The sequence below is a fragment of the Halichoeres trimaculatus genome, unplaced genomic scaffold, assembly GCF_033239565.1.
Source record: "Halichoeres trimaculatus isolate MK-OKI-2021-1 unplaced genomic scaffold, fHalTri1.1 fHalTri1_scaffold_21, whole genome shotgun sequence".
NCBI classification, from domain to species: domain Eukaryota; kingdom Metazoa; phylum Chordata; class Actinopteri; order Labriformes; family Labridae; genus Halichoeres; species Halichoeres trimaculatus.
Genome location: NW_027437199.1, coordinates 24,976,249 through 24,994,171, shown reverse-complemented (window position 1 = coordinate 24,994,171; position 17,923 = coordinate 24,976,249).

The following is a 17,923-nucleotide window of genomic DNA, read 5'->3' as shown; positions in this document are numbered from 1 at the left end:
GCACAGGTGTGATGTGTGTAAACACCAGGACCTGGTCTCTGTGTGTCCTGGGACAGATAATCTGGATGGTAATAATGAGCGCTGCAGACAGAGTGTTATTGCTCTGGAATGAACCCAGGTTGCGTCTAAGGGATTAAATCTGTGACATGTACGGGTCTCCTCTGTTTCCATACATGTTGAATGTGAGTGCTGGTAATCCCATCCATTAACCTGTGAGCTGCAGACAGGTATTCAGTCTCTGACTGGGTCTCAGGATTATCCTATGGGGGCATGTTTGCTGGAAGAGGTCACTGATTCAGACTCTACACCTGAATCTGGCTTTAATGCGGGGATCTCCATCGTCATCCTCTGTCCTCTGTCCTCTGTCCTCTGTCCTCTGTTTTATGAAGCCTCACCTCGTTTGGTTTGGGGGACAAACTCGACACCTCTTCAACGTTAACTGCTGTTAAAATCCAGAGGCAGTAATAAACAATCCTCCTGTTTTCATCTCTAACATCATTACAGCCGGGGCTGCTGGACGCCTGGGACTGAATTTCACTAATATGGCTGCTTCTGTCTGTCCACCATCTGCTGCAGAGATCTAAATGTCATTAAACACACAGACCCGCAGCCAAAGAACGCATCCTCCAGCTCTGTTCATCGACAAACTCAGAGGTCACACACAACCCAGAGTCCAGGACAGGATGGAGTCATTGTTACACACTGAACTGCAACTGCAGGACCAAAAGATGAGATTACGATGAGAGACAGGTGAGAGATGGATGAGAAACTGATGAAAGACAAATGAGAGGCAGACAAGAGACGGATTAGGAACAGACATGAGACCTATAAGGGAAGGATGAGAGACACACACACACACACACACACACACACACACACACACACACACACACACACACACACACACACACACACACACACACACACACACACAAATAAAAACAGAATTGAGACAGATAAAAAAAGACAAGACAGATGTGAGAAAAAGGAGTGACAGGAAAAGACAGCTGAGAAACAGATGAGAGACAGGTGAGAAACGGATGGGAGACAGATTTGTGACAGATGTGAGAAAGAGTAGAGACAGATTAGAAACAGACGTGAGAAAGAGTAGAGACAGATTAGAAACAGACGTGAAACAGGTGAGACACAGATGAGACACAGGTGAAATAAAGGTGTGAGGCAGATGAGAGTTGATTTGGTTTTATACACTGATTACGTGCAGTGCTACTGCTGATCCTCCTCTGGATCCTTCATGGGCTGTAAACTTGCTTTCAAACTTTATTTGTCTTTGCTGTGAGCACACAGAAAGCTGAGGACAGGGGACAGGATGAGGACTGACCTGAGGACTGAACCCCTCTTCTCTAACCAGACTTTAAAACCTCTGCAGAACTCGGGGTTCCTTAGATTCTCTTTCTGGAGGACTCATGCAGAAATAAGAGCACGCATTGAGCTGCAGATGGGTTCATTTTTATAAATCTAGGCTCATGTTGGCACTGAAGTCAGCCTGGTAACCTGTGCTCCAAAGCAGAGCCCCTCTGTGGACTCCACCTGAGGAGATGAGTCAAATCAGATGCAGGTTTACGTCATCAAGGGTGAGGAGCCAGAGTTCACCGTGTGACAGAGTTCCTGAATCATCGGGTGGAGTGATCGTCCTCCTTTGTTCGGTGTGTTTGTTAGCTCAGCTGATATGAGTGTGTGAGTGCCCACTGTGTTCAGTGTGTGTGTGTGCTCAGCCGCTCTCTGTGGGTGTTTCTGCGTGTTAGAGCGAACACAGGAAATGAGGGGGCAGTGTTGGAGGAGCTGTGCACACCGTGCCGCCATAGTGCAAAGCCCATACATAATTCATGGCTCTGCATTGAGCCATAATCTTTTCTCAGTGCTCTAATGAAAGCTGCAGAGCTGCAGTTTGACTGCATGGAAGTCAGGCAGACTAAAGAGAACATCACATCATGACTGGGTACACTGACTTCACACTCCTGCCGCTGCTATTTTCACCCTGCAGACACTCTGAGCAGCCTTTAATCCAACAGTCTATCACATGTCACTGCGGGCTGACGCTCCAACAGAGCCGGCTTTACGGCTTCAGAGGCAAACTGCAGCTTTCAAAGTAAAGGTAGGAGGCTGTCCGAGCAGGGCAGAGACCAGATGCAGAGCACAAACACATCTCACAAACCAGCAGAGGAAGTCCAATCTGTTTCACAGAATCCTGATGTTTATGTGATGGAATAATGTGCATTAGAGAGAGGGAGGAGGGTAGCATTGTTCTCTCTGCCCTTCTCTCTCCATCCACGGGTTTGGCTCATCGAGTGCAGCCGAGTGAGACCGATGCGCATGGTCGCGCTCAATAGCACCACGCCGCTCAGCATGGGGATATTAGTGTACTCTGCAGACGCTCTGGATACACTCCTCTGACCTCACTTGTAAAGAATCAGTTTTCTATCTGTCAGCTCCTCCGCGTGTTTCTGTGTCCCCTGTCCAGAGGTGTCCACGCAGACGTCTGAGGCGGAGCGCGGCTGATAGATGCTGACAGCAGAGAGGACAGAGGAGTTATTGAGCAGAGAGGAAGATGACAGTCAGCGACACTTTGTGTGCGAGGACTGAGGCTGGAAACGTGAGACAGAGGGAGGGTCAGATGGAGGACCACGAGCTCTGCCCTCCCCCTCAGAGTCACAAACACCCAAACATTTGAGGGAGATGTTCATCAAACCAATCAGGGATTCTGGATGTGAACCAGACCCAAGGCTCCAGGCAGGAGGACGCTGAGTGTTGTAGGCGTTGTGGTGCTCCAGCATCCGTCTCCGTGCAGCTTTGTGTGCAGCTTTATGTGCAGCTTTGAGTTGAGGAGTAAAGGAAGAGTGGGCATGTGCAGCATGTCAAGGAGACGCTGCATTATCGATTCCTACAGGGGAAACGCTGAATTTAAACGCTCATTAAAAGCTGAGAGCTGTTTGTCAGAGCCTGTGTGTCTGTGGGAGAGGACCTTATTATAACCAGCAGCTGCTTTAAAGGCTGGCCCCACACCTCCCCACACCTCCCCACCTGAGGCCTCATCCTGGGTGGTTCCTGTCAATCGCTCTGCCATCTATAAGGTAGGCAGACTTCAGAGAGAGGAGCCTCCTGTCCATCGCCCACCACCGGCTCATGCATTATTCTACCCTGAGTCTCTCCATCTGAGGGGGAGGAGGAGGAGGAGGAGGAGGCCTGGAGATGAAGAGACAGCTCGTGGACAGAGTCTGGCTGACTATTAAATTTGACTCTTCATGCCAGCATATGTAAGTGTGTGTGTGTGTGTGTGTGTGTGTGTGTGTGTGTGTGTGTGTGTGTGTGTGTGTGTGTGTGTGTGTGTGTGTGTGTGTGTGTGTGTGTGTGTCTTTGTTCCTCCTTCAGCTGATGAAGCTTTGCGTCTTCTAGTCGTTCTGTGTTTATGTGACAAATGTCGTGGCATGGCACGCTGGCATCAGCGTCAGTGATGAAAACAGAGCTGGCGCTCTGAGGGAAGGTGTACCAGAAGCTGTCAATATGCCGCTGCTCGGCTCCTGAGTCAGTCACACCGTCTCCTCCAAGAATATCTCTGCAGAGCAAAGAGGAATAAATATTGGAGTGCACGCTGCAGAGTCATCGCCTAAAAGGGAAGATGATGTTTTTCTTTTTTTTCTTTTTATCCTTTTGTACAAATCTTTGGAAAGTTGGTTTGTAAAAGCACATCTGTTCAGAGCTGACTCATCCCCAGAGCTAAATACAACTTCTCCTCATGAATCACCGCTAATCATCCCTGTCACATCTGAGCTAAAGCAGAGCAGACAAAAACAAGAGGATCAACCCTCATCTGCAGCAACACCACGAGATAAACTCAGACCCACTCTGGTTTCAGATGCAGAATTCATACTTTTATGTTCCCGGATGATATCAGCTTTAACAGGAGACAGCTAGCTTAGCACAGAGGCTAAAAATACACAGAGAGGAGCAACAAGCACCACAGTAATGTCCTCACAACCTCCAACAGCTTCCTTTAAACTGTCAGAAACAGAGAGCACTCACCCAGAAGGGGACAAGGTCATCAGTGCTGTTAGAGGACTGAAATCTACAAACCTGAGTGTTAGCATATATATAGGCATTCATTCATTCATTCATTCATTCATTCATTCCTATGATTCCTATCAGACTTTCTGATGATGATAATAATAATAATAATAATAATAATAATAATAATAATAATAATAATAATAATAAACATGAACAGGATTTTACTGAAACAAAATCACGTTGTTCTAAAATACAAAATCAAACTTTATTTTGTACATCCAGAAATCAAAAGCTTTGGGCACACAATCTAAATCCAGATGAATCAAAGCTTTCAGAATCAGAACTGATCTTCTGAGAAAGATTTAAAGGCTGTTAGTGTCAGGAACCAAACTGATCAGACATGTTCTCCGATACTTATTTCCATACTTATTAATAAAAATATTATTTATTTATTCATTTATTTTTGGAAATGTACATCACAGCAGCACTTTTTGGAAAGACTTTATTTGATTTTTACCTCAGGTAATCATTCATACACACACACACACACACACTCACACACACACACACACACACACACACACACACACACACACACACTAGTGTGTGAATATATATATATATATATATATATATATATATATATATATATATATATATATATATATATATATATATATATATATATAACATTAATAATTTTTTGAACTTATGATCTTTAACATTCCAAATGAAGTGTTCAGCTAACTAAAGCCTATCTTATAGCAGACTCACTTTAGATGCATTTAAAACTAATTCGGTACATGTACAGCAGAGCACTCATTGTTGATTGAGAAACATGTACAACATGAAGTTATGAATATTTACCCTGTTTTCTTAACTGTTGATGCATTGGTGAGTCTGTTCACACACAAGTGGATCTGTCTGAATGTGTGGGAATACACTCACATAAATAAACGTGTTCATAAATTCACACACATTTGAGTGTGCAATTCAACAGTTGTTACATTTGTGGCTTGTTTCACACAGTTACAAATAGTTTTCTCCATGGATGGCTCCATTAACACTACTGCCTCTCACTATGTGTAAAAACATGGTTTGTCACCAGCTTGTCCTTTCTATATTGCTGTAAGAAAACTATCCTCTTTGAAAGAGGACGAACTAAACAGGCTGGTTCTAAGTTTCTGTCTTCAGTGGAAAACGAGATGAACCTATGGGTTTATTCCTGCTTAATGTTACACAGACTGCACCTTTAACACTCTAAGCAGAGCTTTAAAACCGTAGTCAGTCCAAATAGTCAAAGCACTGTTTGAACCCTCAGGAAACTGAGCTCTGTTATTGCCTGAACTGTAAGAGACAAACCATTTCACTGGAGTTAAACCTGTTTCCCAGAAACAGCAACAACATGACCTCAATCACATGACCTCAACAAAATGACCTCAACAACATGACTTTTACCATATAACCTCAACCACATGACATCAACAACATTTCTTTTACAATATGACCTCAACCACAGGACTTCAACCCTAAAACTTCGACAAAATAACCAAGCCACATGGCCTCTACAACATGTCCTTAACAACATAACCCTACCACATGACTTTAACAACATAACCTTAACAAGATGACCTCAACAACATGTCCTCAAAAACATGACCTAAACCACATGACCTGAACAACATAACTTTTACCACATGACCTCATCAACATTACTTTTACTACACAACTTCAACAACATGACTTCAACCACATGACATTGACAACATTACTTTTACCACATTACCTCGACCACATAACTTTGACACATGACTTCAACCCTAGAACTCCAACAGTACCCAACCACATGTCCTCAACAGCATGTCCTCAAAAACACAACCTCAACAACATGTCCTCTACCACATGACCTCATCAACATTACTTTTTCTACATGACCTCAACAACTTAATTTCCACCAAATGACCTCAACTACATAACTTTAACACATACTTCAACCCTAGAACTTCAACAACATCACCCAACCACATGACCTCAACAACGTGTTCTCAAAAACACAACCTCAACAACATGTCCTCAACAACATGACCTCAACAACATTAGCATAACCACATGACCTAAACAACATAACATAACTTTTACCTCTTGACCCTAACCACATAACCTCAACCACATGAGTTTAACACCAGGGGCATTAATTTCGTAGACCAGGCACAAGTGCAGGAGCGCCTGCCCTTCGCCGGCCTTTGCCGCGCGGACAGGGTGTGGCCAGCACACTTTGCAAGTTTCCTGCAGTACCAAGAGAGGTGCAGTCAAGGCGCAGAGGAGCGCAGAGGAGCGCAGAGGAGCGCAGAGGAGCGCAGAGGAGCATGTCCACGCCTCCCTCCGCGCAAATGGCAGAGAGGGAGGAAAAAAGCCGTGAGTGGGTTTAACACAGCCGAGCGCTGTTTTCACCAATCAAATGAGCGCCTTTCCTTGCCTTTAAATGGCGCAGCGTCTGATTGGTCTGAGTGATCCCCGTCTGATTGGTCTGAGTGATCCCCGCCACCGTGGAAAGTGTGCTGGAAAGACCCGATAGCGGAGATGGTCAGGGTCGCTGTCCCTGCAGCAGGAGAATGGACAGCGAGGCGCATCAGACGACACGAAGCGCGTCACCGTGTGTGCCAGCTCCCGGGACAGATGTAATCTGTTCCTTTGTCATTAATAGGAGTACAAAATGAAGAGACAGTTACACAGCTGGCTTATCCATTCAGAATACTTTTGATCCACCTGCACTTCTGGTTTGTCATCGCCAAATAGCAGAACCTTTGGTGATATACTGTATATTCTCCCAGTGTCTCCACCTCATCTTCCTTACAATAATGTACTCCATCTTTTTAGATCAGGTTAAAAATAAGGACTAAAACAGAGAAATATGTGAAATCACGGGTTAATCCTGAGTGACATACATTTATTTTGTCTCTTTTTTCTTCATCTTTTCTCTCCCTCTTTTCTTTGAATTAAATGAAATGAGAGAAGCCAGATATTTACTCAGTATCAGATGTTAAGGCTGTTTATTGTTTCATTGTAAGATGTGGATCAAACTTCCAGCTGTCGTCAGGTTAACTTTCCATTATGACAAACGGCTTTAATCTGACATCAGATGTGACAGGACAGTTAATATAGATATAAATGTATATGCTGGTTCAGACGGTTACATTAAATAGTGATTGCTGTGATTGTTTATTGCATTAAAAGGTGCCTGACACTCTGGAAACCTGCCTCTGAGGCTTTGTTGACATGTGCGCCTGTCACCAAATTACAGCTGCGGAGGATGTGCTCCGCTTTCCACTGAGAATAGACCAGGTTAAAGCTGGTGAGCTTTCAGAACACTTTCTGCACTGTTTTTGGCACGAAATTGTCACTGTGCCAACATGAATCTGCCGACACCTCCCCCTGGTGCGCCGTCAACTCCCCCTGACGTACCGTCACACCCATCTCTGTGCAGACGGTCTACCAAATTGTCAAATTGGCAGCGCACGGCGCATGAAATTAACACTGCGCGGGGTGCGCCAGGCTTGCACCCCATGCGCTTTGCCACCGATTTAGAGCCCTAGAACTTCAATGACAGATCCCAACCACATGACCTCATCAACATTACCTCAACCACAAAACTTTAACAACGTGACCTTACCATATGATTTCAACCACATGACCCAAACAACATAACTTTCAACACATCGCCTATACAACATAACCCTACCACATGACCTCAACCACATAAACCAACAAAATGACCTCAACCACATGACCTCAACTACATGACCTCGACCACATGACCTCAACTACATGACCTCAACCACATGACCTCAACCACAAAACTTTAACAACATGATTCAACCCTATAACCTCAACAACATGACTTCAACATAATGACCTCAACCACCTTACCTCAAGAAAATGACCACAACCCCATGAACTAAATAATACCTCAACCAAATGACCTCAACAACATGAATTCAACCACATGACGTCAACAACATGACCTCATCTACATGACCTTAACCACATGATCATAACACCTGTGACCTCAAAAAACATGACCTTAACCACATGACTTTGACCACATAACTTCAACCACATAAACATGACTTTCCTCCTCTTTGATCATGGCTAGAGAGCTCATGTACAGACCACGATTTCCTTCTTCGCATCACTGTTTAATGAGCAACTTTGGACACAGAAGAGAATAGATGTGTTTGTCGAGTGGGTGATCCCTCAGAGGACGTGGTTTTGGCTCAGTCCTGACAGTGTGCAGACTCTCACCTGATAGGTGGCTGCCTTATTTGTGATACTTTCATTTAAAGTTGATTTATGGACGTCTTAACTCCCCCTCTTCCTTTCTCTTCCTGTGCATCCCTTTTAGGCCAGGTATTTTGAGCTGCAGTCAGAATGGGACCTGACCTGATCACACTGACCTGCTGCTTCCTCAGCCTCTGCAGTGCTCCATGGGAAACGCGGTCCCTGCAGCAGCTGTGTTCCAATTAGAGAGGCCTGACTTCTGTGGCCTGTATTAGCATTTCGTTTAGGCTCCCCTGCTCCTCACCTGCCTGGCTTGGCGCGGTGGTCCACCACAGACCGTCGCCGGCTGGGACCGCTTGGCCAAGACTGCCCACCAGTCCCTCTAATTGACTCGTGATATTCCCACTGCGCAGGCCAGCCCACCCCACATTAGCCCAGATTTAACGCACAATACGAGGTGTGTTATCGTCTGCTCTGGTCTTAGCTCTGTTGGTGTGAGAAAAAGCAATGCATCCACTAAAAACTAAACTAAGACAGGGTCTGGATGGAGGATAAGGGCGCATACATCAACATCATGTTAAATTATCGTCTTCTTCAGTGGCTAAATGATTCAACCTGTGATGTTCCTGTGAGCGAAGGAGCTGCAGTTATTCTGCCTCAAAGAAGGAGAAAAGCTGGTCCTCAGATCTTCTGTAGCTCTTGTGAATGTAAGGGGGTCTATCTGCAGAGGAGAGTCCTGCAGAGCAGCACAGAGTCCTTTAATCACTGTTTACCTGGAGCCAGGCTCTGTTATCTCTACAGAACACACCAAAGCCAGTCACAGGCGTGTCGGAGAGTATCACAGAGTACATACATGCAGCAGAGACACGCTGCACACGTAGATAAGAGAGAGTTCAGTCCATCAGCAGCTGAGGGACAGATAGATCCACTATATGAGCTGAATCATCTGAAGTATTCAAATAACATTACAGGCTCCTCTTCGCACAAAGGATCCCTGGGTGGCCATTGTTAAGAGGATTTTAAAGAAGTGCCTCCTGACTTTATTTCCCCCGCTGCCCCCGGATATCAGACGATTGCCGAAGATCTTAAAAAAATGTCCCAGGCAGGAGTTGATTTCCATTTCAGCTCCCTAAGTTATTGAAAAGCTGTTAATGGAAAGAGGTTAGTCCACTGCACAGAGCCACGGGGTCTCTAGAAGAGGATTCAGTCTCCTCTACTTTATTATCTGAGAGAGGAGAGGAGAGGAGAGGAGTGGAGAGGAGAGGAGTGGAGGGGAGAGGAGAGGAGAGGAGAGGAGAGGAGAGGAGAGGAGAGGAGAGGAGAGGAGAGGAGCAGGTGGGTGTCGGCATAGCCAAGGTTCAGGTTTCACTCTGATTCAGGTAGAGCGTGGTTTGATGATGAAGGGTTAAAGATGAGAGGTGGTTAAAGGAGAACAGTTAAAGACAACATCAGAGGATCTATATCCTTCAGCTGGACAGGTGGCCGGGTTAGCCTCCCTGCAAAACAGACTCTGGGCTCTAATTTTGCGGCGCAGCGCAGGGGGCGCAATCCTGGCGCACCCCGCGCAGTGCTAATTTTGTGCGGTGCACTTCTGTGCGCTGCCAATTTGACAATTTGGTAGACCGTCTGCGCAGAGATGGGTGTGACTGCGTGCCAGGGGGAGTTGATGGCGCACCAGGGGGAGGTGTCGGCAGATTCATGTTGGCGCAGTGAAAATTTCGTGCCAAAAACAGTGCAGAAAGTACGCTGAAAGCTTGCCAGCTCCAATCTGGTCTATTCTCGGCGCAAAGCGGAGCGCACCCCCTGCAGCTGCCCTGAAGATTTGTTTTAGAGCAATGGGACATTCTCTCCTCTGGAGCATCACAAGAAGCAATATGTTTCGTCGATGACGGCATCAGCTGATCACCTCTGGACTATTTGTCAGTCAGCTCTAATAATAACATGTAATAACCTGTAATAACTCTAATCAAACATAAACACTAACAGTGATTTGTCTTTTCCTTTAACCTGTTTATCAAACACGTTACCATGAAGAAAACCTGCTCTCTGTTTATTCTGTGTGCTGTTTGGAAGCTCAAGGATCACTTTACAGGTAAATGTGTAATGTGAGATTATTTATTTAGCCCTTATCTAGAGCACATCTGATCGCGAACGCTAAAACTTATTAACATGACCTAGTTTATTGTGTTTCAGGAAGATATTATTTATTAGATTTCAGTTTTTAGTGTAAATCCTCTGTTATATTGATTCCATGATAGTTGTGTTCAGTGTTTTGTGCTTTACCCTCACAATAAACACTTTATTACCAGATTTATGACTCTTTACTGAATGATCTTTAGTTCTTGTCAGTTCAGACTTCTCTACATGAAACTTCACAAACACAAGAGAGTTCAATGAGAGAAAAGACGAGCTGTGTCCAATCAGAGAGTGATAATCTATATGGGGGTGTGTCAGTCAGTGAAACACTTCCACCAAGCCAGCTCCCATGTTTCCTCGATCATAGCTCCTCGGTTCAGCCTCCTCCATCCTCACAAAAGTACAAGCATCGCTTTGGGACAGTCTTCAAAATGATGACTCAGAAAGTACTTCTGGTGCCGGGAAGGAGATAGGAGAAAGGAGGCATGGAATTAATGCTTTCAGATGCACCCAAGGTGATTTTCTCACAGAAAGTCATGCAGCACACCCTCAGAGTACTTCCTGTTAACCCCTCTTTGGTTTCAGTGACACACACAAACTCTCAGTCCCTCACAGCTCCAAGGTTGTTGGTTGAGATGAGTGTGTTCATCATCTGCTGCCATCGGAGAGTGAGACGCCTCCTCAGCAGAGTGAGATTCCTCCTCTGCAGAGTGAGACGCAACCTCTGCAGAGTGAGACGCCTCCTCTGCAGAGTGAGACGCCTCCTCAGTAGAGTGAGACGCCTCCTCAGTAGAGTGAGACGCCTCCTCATTAGGTCTGCAGAGCGGCTCTGGTGGTTACAGGTCTTGAAACCAGTGTTGGGTCCAGCTCCATGGACGTGCTGATGTGACGCAGACAAGGCGCAGGGAGGATCTTGCAGGTGAATTTTAATGACTGGACTTTTGGCTCTGCAGATGTGATGAGTGTGTGGCCATCACGCCGTGATGGTGGAGCCTCGCTGTTTGAATACTCCTCGTGTGAGGTTTGAGGACATGCTGACCAGGTCTGGCACATGAGAACGAGCGGGTAAACACAGAAGATCCGTCACAGCCGGCGCCAATCCAGGACGACTACACCAATCTGGATCCTGTGTTTCAGGCATAAACAGAAGATTTCCCCAGTGTCCCTCCCAGCTCCCCCCGGATCCCCCCTCCTGTTCAGTGGGCTGACCGTGATGGAGCCTGGCAAAAGAGCCTGGTGGAAATTGAAGAGTGTAAGTGGGAAAATGTGGTAGGTGGGTCTATTGTTACCTCCACCCACGCACTCGGTAAAGCCTGACACCCTCTCTTCCTCTCACTCCCTCTGCATCCCTCCCTCCTCCCAGCATCCCTTGGGGCCGCCCTGTATCCCATTCATTCGATTGCCCCACATGATGGATGTGCAGTGTGAGGAATGGGCCGTCCCGAGGGCCGTGGCGTCGTTTCTGGGTTAAACAGCATCCTATATCAAACCCATCCATACCCTCACAAGCAGGAAGCCTGTTTACTGGGGCGGCAAAGCAGCACAATCCATTTCCTGTCAAGACGAAGCTGCAGCACGAGCTACCAAAACTCAGAGAAGACTCTGACAGCTGCAGCTAAGGGAGCGTTTAGTAGGAGGAGCAGAGAAAGACGAGGAGGGAGAGTTTAATATCATCAGACTGAAAAAAAGAGGACCAGTCAGGGCCGTGGTAGATCTTCAGTCCGTCAGACTTTCTGAAAACTCATCATCACTCTGAGGTGGGCCTGATAAAAACAGAGCAAACAGGGTGAAGTCATGAGAGTAGGCCTGGACTGATTACAAATATTGCTGGATGATATATTGTCCCACAATAATTGACGATAAGCGAAATTATTTCCTCCAACAAGGAGGCTATATTTTTGGAAGAGTTTGTCTGTTTGTCTGTGAACAAAATTACTCAAAAAGTTACAATCGTATTTGAATGAAATTTTCAGGTGTTTAGAATGGGGTAAGGAAGAAGTGATTAAATTTTGGAGGTGGTCCAGATCACCGTCTGGATCTGGGACTTTTTTAAAGTATTCTTCATTATTGTGAGATAGTACCGTTTTCACCATAAAACTACACAATAAATGGTTGGATTGCTTTGCAGAACAATACAAGACAAGGTTACCATAGTTTCTGATAGATGTAAAAGTACGATCCACTAGCTGGCAATATTCTGATACTAAGATCCAGAATATGAAATATAAGTGGGCTCTTGAATAGAAAACTGTATTAAAGGGCAGCATTTCTTTTTTTGCGGTGTAGCAGACTACAGTCAGATTCTCTCTCATTCAGCTCAGTTACTGTAAATTCTCCAAACTGAGGCAACTGGACTGTTCAGAGTCTGTGAAGACATTTCTCCTCTCATCCATGAGGCCTCATCATCAGCCTCATCATCTTCATCCCAAACAACAAAAACAAACATTCATGCACATGGTGATATATTGAGGCCAGCAAAATGATTGAGTCATTTCTTTTATTGTATGATGAATTGGTTTATTGACTATCGTCCCAGGCCTTCATGAGAGGAAGGTGAAACATCATGAACCAGGTAGCTGGAAGAGGATGACAGCTAACAGAAAATAAGAGGAACAAATTTATCTTTTAGTTCTAACATTTTTTCTAAAATCCTGCTTTAAAGTCACAGTTCACCCTTTTTTTCCCTCTTAGATTTTAAAGTCTGAATTCAAAGAAAAACAAAGTTAAAAATTGACTGGCCCTAACCTCCAAAGATTTCTGTACACTCTCTGATCCCTGTCTGTTCCTGGGGGAAGCTGATCTTCCTGACCAGGGACTCTCCTCAGATGTTAGACCATGGCCCCAGCCTCCCCCTACTTGAGACCGACAGACCAGCAGCTTGTTCCTCTCTCTGCAAACCGAGGCATCACTGTCTCTACTTCACACACTTCAGAAACGTCTTCACTTTGATAATATGAACGTGTTAAAGTCTGATGGTCTGGATCCACTTTCACTGATAACTGAAAGCTCAGCTCTCATTGGTCACTTCTCCGGCTCCTCTGATTGGCCCAGATATTAATTATGCACTTGGCTTCCTCTGACCGTCTCAGTGTCTCCCCTCGGTCCCTCTCTCCGCTGGGTGCTCATTAGTGAAATGGATTACTAATGGATTATTAATCTGAGAGGAGGGAGAGCAGGCGACCCAGCTCTGAACACCTGGAACGCAAACACACACGCACACACACACACGCACACACACACACACACACACACACACACACACACACACACACACACACACACACACACACACACACACACGCACGCACGCACGCACGCACACACACACACACACACACACACACACACACACACACACACACACACACACACACACAGGGTGCATGCTGGGCTTTAGTCAGGAGTGCTTTAGGCTAAAAATAGGTCGACCTCTTGATTTATTGTTGGCCCAGTAAATATAACGGAAACATCTAATTAGCCGTAATTAATCGCTGCTCTGTGACTGCTGCTGCACAGCTCCTCCAAACACAGCGCTCCTGCTCTCTCCTCACCACCGGCAAACAAATGGTCCTGCTGGCTGCACCACACACACACAACACACACACGCACACACACACCCTCACACACACAAAACATACATCTACATCTTGCTCGCTGAGCCACCATTACATTTGCTTTTGTCACCTAATTATTTCTCAGGAGGCGCAATTATCCTCCACACAGCCAACAGGGCCGCTAAAGACTAACACACACACATATGCACGCGCAAACACAGGTATACATGCTGCATGCTCGCACACATTCAGGTAAGTTGCAGCTTTAACACACACACACCTTCACACACCTTCACACACACACACACACACACACACACACACACACACACACACACACACACACACACACACACACACACACACACACACACACACACCCTGGATGTAATCAGGGAGGAGCTGAGGTCCGCAGAGAGCGCGCTCAGATAAAAGAGAGACACAGGGTTTATATTTAGAGCGTTTAATGCGATCGTTGTGTTTGAGCAGGAATGAAGATAAATATGAGTGTGAGCTCCTTCTCGGGATCAAAGAGCCACTTCAAAGAGAACACAGGGCCTTTGACGCACACACACACACACACGCACACACACACACACACACACACACACACACACTCACACACACACACACACACACACACACACACACACACACACACACACACACACACACACACACACAAGTCTGTTTGGGGTGTGTTTGCAGAATGAGGCAGTTGATGGTGAGCTGCAGACTGCAGACTCACGCTCAGGGACTCAGTGACTCGGTGACTCAGGGACTCGGTGACTCGGTGACTCAGGGACTCGGTGACTCGGAGACTCAGGGACTCAGGGACTCAGGGACTCAGGAACTCTGTGACTTGGTGACTCGGGGACTCAGGGACTCGGGGACTCAGGGACTTTGGGGCATCAGGGAATCAGTGACTCAGGGACTCAGGGATTCGATGATTCTGTGACTCAAGGACTCGGTGATTCGGTGACTCAGGGACTTGGGGACTGGTGACTGAGGCTGCACCTTGTTTCTGTTTTGGCCTGAATGTGTCACATCATTGTCAGCTGACTCACAGCCTGCGTGGGCTTAACGCTGACACACTCAGCGCTGGCCGGTGACAGGCCGGTGTCACTCCAATCAGGTGGGGATCATGACTTCCTGAAGGGACCAGAGGTCTGGTGAAAAGCAAGGTCCTCGCTCTGGTCTTTATCAAAGCTGCAGTAGCGGAGCCAGAGCTCCGACTGACACCTTTAAGAAGACGCCGTCAGTCCAGAGTCTCCGTTTGTCCACCTCAGCTGTGAAACTCTTAATCCATATCATTTCTCTCACATGACATTTATTTCCTGGATGATCTTGTTACTCAGAAACGGCTCAATCTGCCAAGAGGCCGCCGTCCTGGGAGCTGATTAATTCAGCTGGCCTCTCCACGTCTCATAGAGATACAGGTTTAGAGGAAGAAAGCAGGAAGGTTTGCAGCTCTCCATTCCCTCTGATTGCTTACAAAGGTCTCCCTCGCTGGCCAAGATACCGGGCCAAGATAATTTGGCTCCGGCACAGCTGTGTAGGAGCACGTATCTGTACACACTGCTGCAGCGCGTCGTACACCGTCTGCCCACGGTGCTCTTCATTTAGCTGCACACACACATGAGCAGATACACCCCCACCCACACACCCTGCACACACTCTGCACACACTCTGCATACACTCCACACGCACACTCTGCACACACTCTGTACGCACACTCAGCACACACACACTCTGCATGCACACTCTGCACACACACTCTGCACACACACACACACTGCACACACACACACTGCACGCACAGTGCTGTTATTAGGCCCGTGTTTTAGCGATGCAGGGCAGAGCAGATAAAGAATCTGAATTCCTGGCAGGACTATCAGGAAAGGTTATTAAGCCGTTGTTGATGCATCCATTTGTTGAGGCCGTATCCAGCAGTGTGACATTTATCAAGTATGTCCAGCTAAATGTCACAGAGAGGGAGCTCGCCGTCCTCTTCCTAATTAGGAGCCTGAAAGTCACACACAAAGTCCCTCTCATCCACTCCTCTACTTTGGGACAACATTGATCCTTCCCTCCTTCCCTTCCTCCCTCCCTCCATCCCTCCCTCCCTCATTTCTCCTCCTGGCACAGCAGGTAGTGCATGTTAAGCAAACTCTGGGTTTTAACAATTGATTCAGAGATGAGGATAAAGCGCAGACAAATGGGAAGGGATGTAGGCCATCCGTCACAGACACAGGACTTATTGTTTGCAGATTTTAACCTATGGGAGAGCCAGCTCCTTCCCTAGTGGGCTCCACAAATCACAGGCAGGCAGGAAGAAGGCGGGGGGGGGGCACAACCTGAAAGCAGGACGCAGAGACTCAGCTGGAAGAGAGCTCCTGGAGCTCACAGCCCTACTTTACCTGCTCACACTCACACACTGAGTTCAGGTCAGACAGCCGTACACTGCCAGAACACTGTGAAGCAAATATCATACATGTATCAGCAGTTTAACATGAGCTGACCATCAGTGTGTTTCTGTGTGTGTGAGGAAACCGTGTTCACTGTCACATGGTTCAGTCTGAGGTGGAGACGTTGTTTAAACTCTGAACTGTCAGTGAGCTCAGTCTGTTTTCAGAAAACTTGTATTTCTGTCTGTGTTCATCAGCTGTAAGCTCTAAGATCACTGATGGCAGCATTTCTGTGACTCTGACGTGTCCCTGAACGCTGCTGAAACAGATAAACGCTTGACCTCAACAAAAGCTCTGCAAAACTCCAGTTTGTCTCCTCTGTAAGAACAGAATCCAGACAAGCATTTATTATCCTTATTTCAGTCAAATCTGTCCTCAAAGATTTGATCAGAGCCTTCTTCACCTGACCAGTCCAGAACCATGTCTGATATTATCTGATAAAAGACAAAAAAGATTTCTGACTGTAAAGAGTCAAAGAATCTGCACATGGGGTGAGAAAATTAAATAATTAATAAATAATAGACAGGTGTTAAAATGGGAACATATTTATAAATAGAATGACATGTTCAGTAAAGCATGTCCTGGTTCATTATAATATCTGGTAACATTTTTTTTAGAAAGATCACTGTTTAATATCTGGCTAATTATAAAGATAATTGGTTATTCTCTGTCCCTAGGTGTGAGTGTGCGTGAATGGTTGTCTGTCTCTGTGTCAGCCCTGTGATTGGCTGGCGACCAGTCCAGGGTGTACCCCACCTCTTGCCCAATGACAGCTGGGATAGGCTCCAGCCACCCACGACCCTGAACAGGATAAGCGGTTAAGAAAATGGATGGATGGATGGATGGTTAATCTCTGGTTTATGATAATAAAGATGAATGGTTAATATCTGGTTTATAATTACAAAGATGACTGATTAATAACTGGTTAATTATAAAGGTAATTGGTTAATATCTGGTTTATAAAGGTGATTGGTTTATCTCTGGTTAATTAAAAAGATAACTAGTTAATAGCTGGTTTATAATAATAAAGATCACTAGTTAATATGTGGTTAATTATAAAGATAATTGGTAATCTCTGATTCATAATAATAAAGATGACTGGTTAATAACTGGTTAATTAAAAAGATAACTGGTTAATAGCTGGTTTATAATAATAAAGATCACTAGTTTATATCTGGTTAATTATAAAGATCACTGGTTTATATCTGGTTAATGATAAAGGTAATTGGTTAATATCTGGTTTAAAATAACATAGATGACTGGTTTATATCTGGTTAATTATTAAGATAACCGAGCTGGTTTATAATAATAAAGATCACTGGTTAATAATTTCAAACACTACTGGTTAAACTGCTCACTCTGATTCCAAATTCAAACAAACAAAAGCTTTAGTAAATTTCAACATTTTTATTGTGTTTATATTTGTTTTCAGGGATTTATTAGTTATTTGTTTCAACAGCTTCA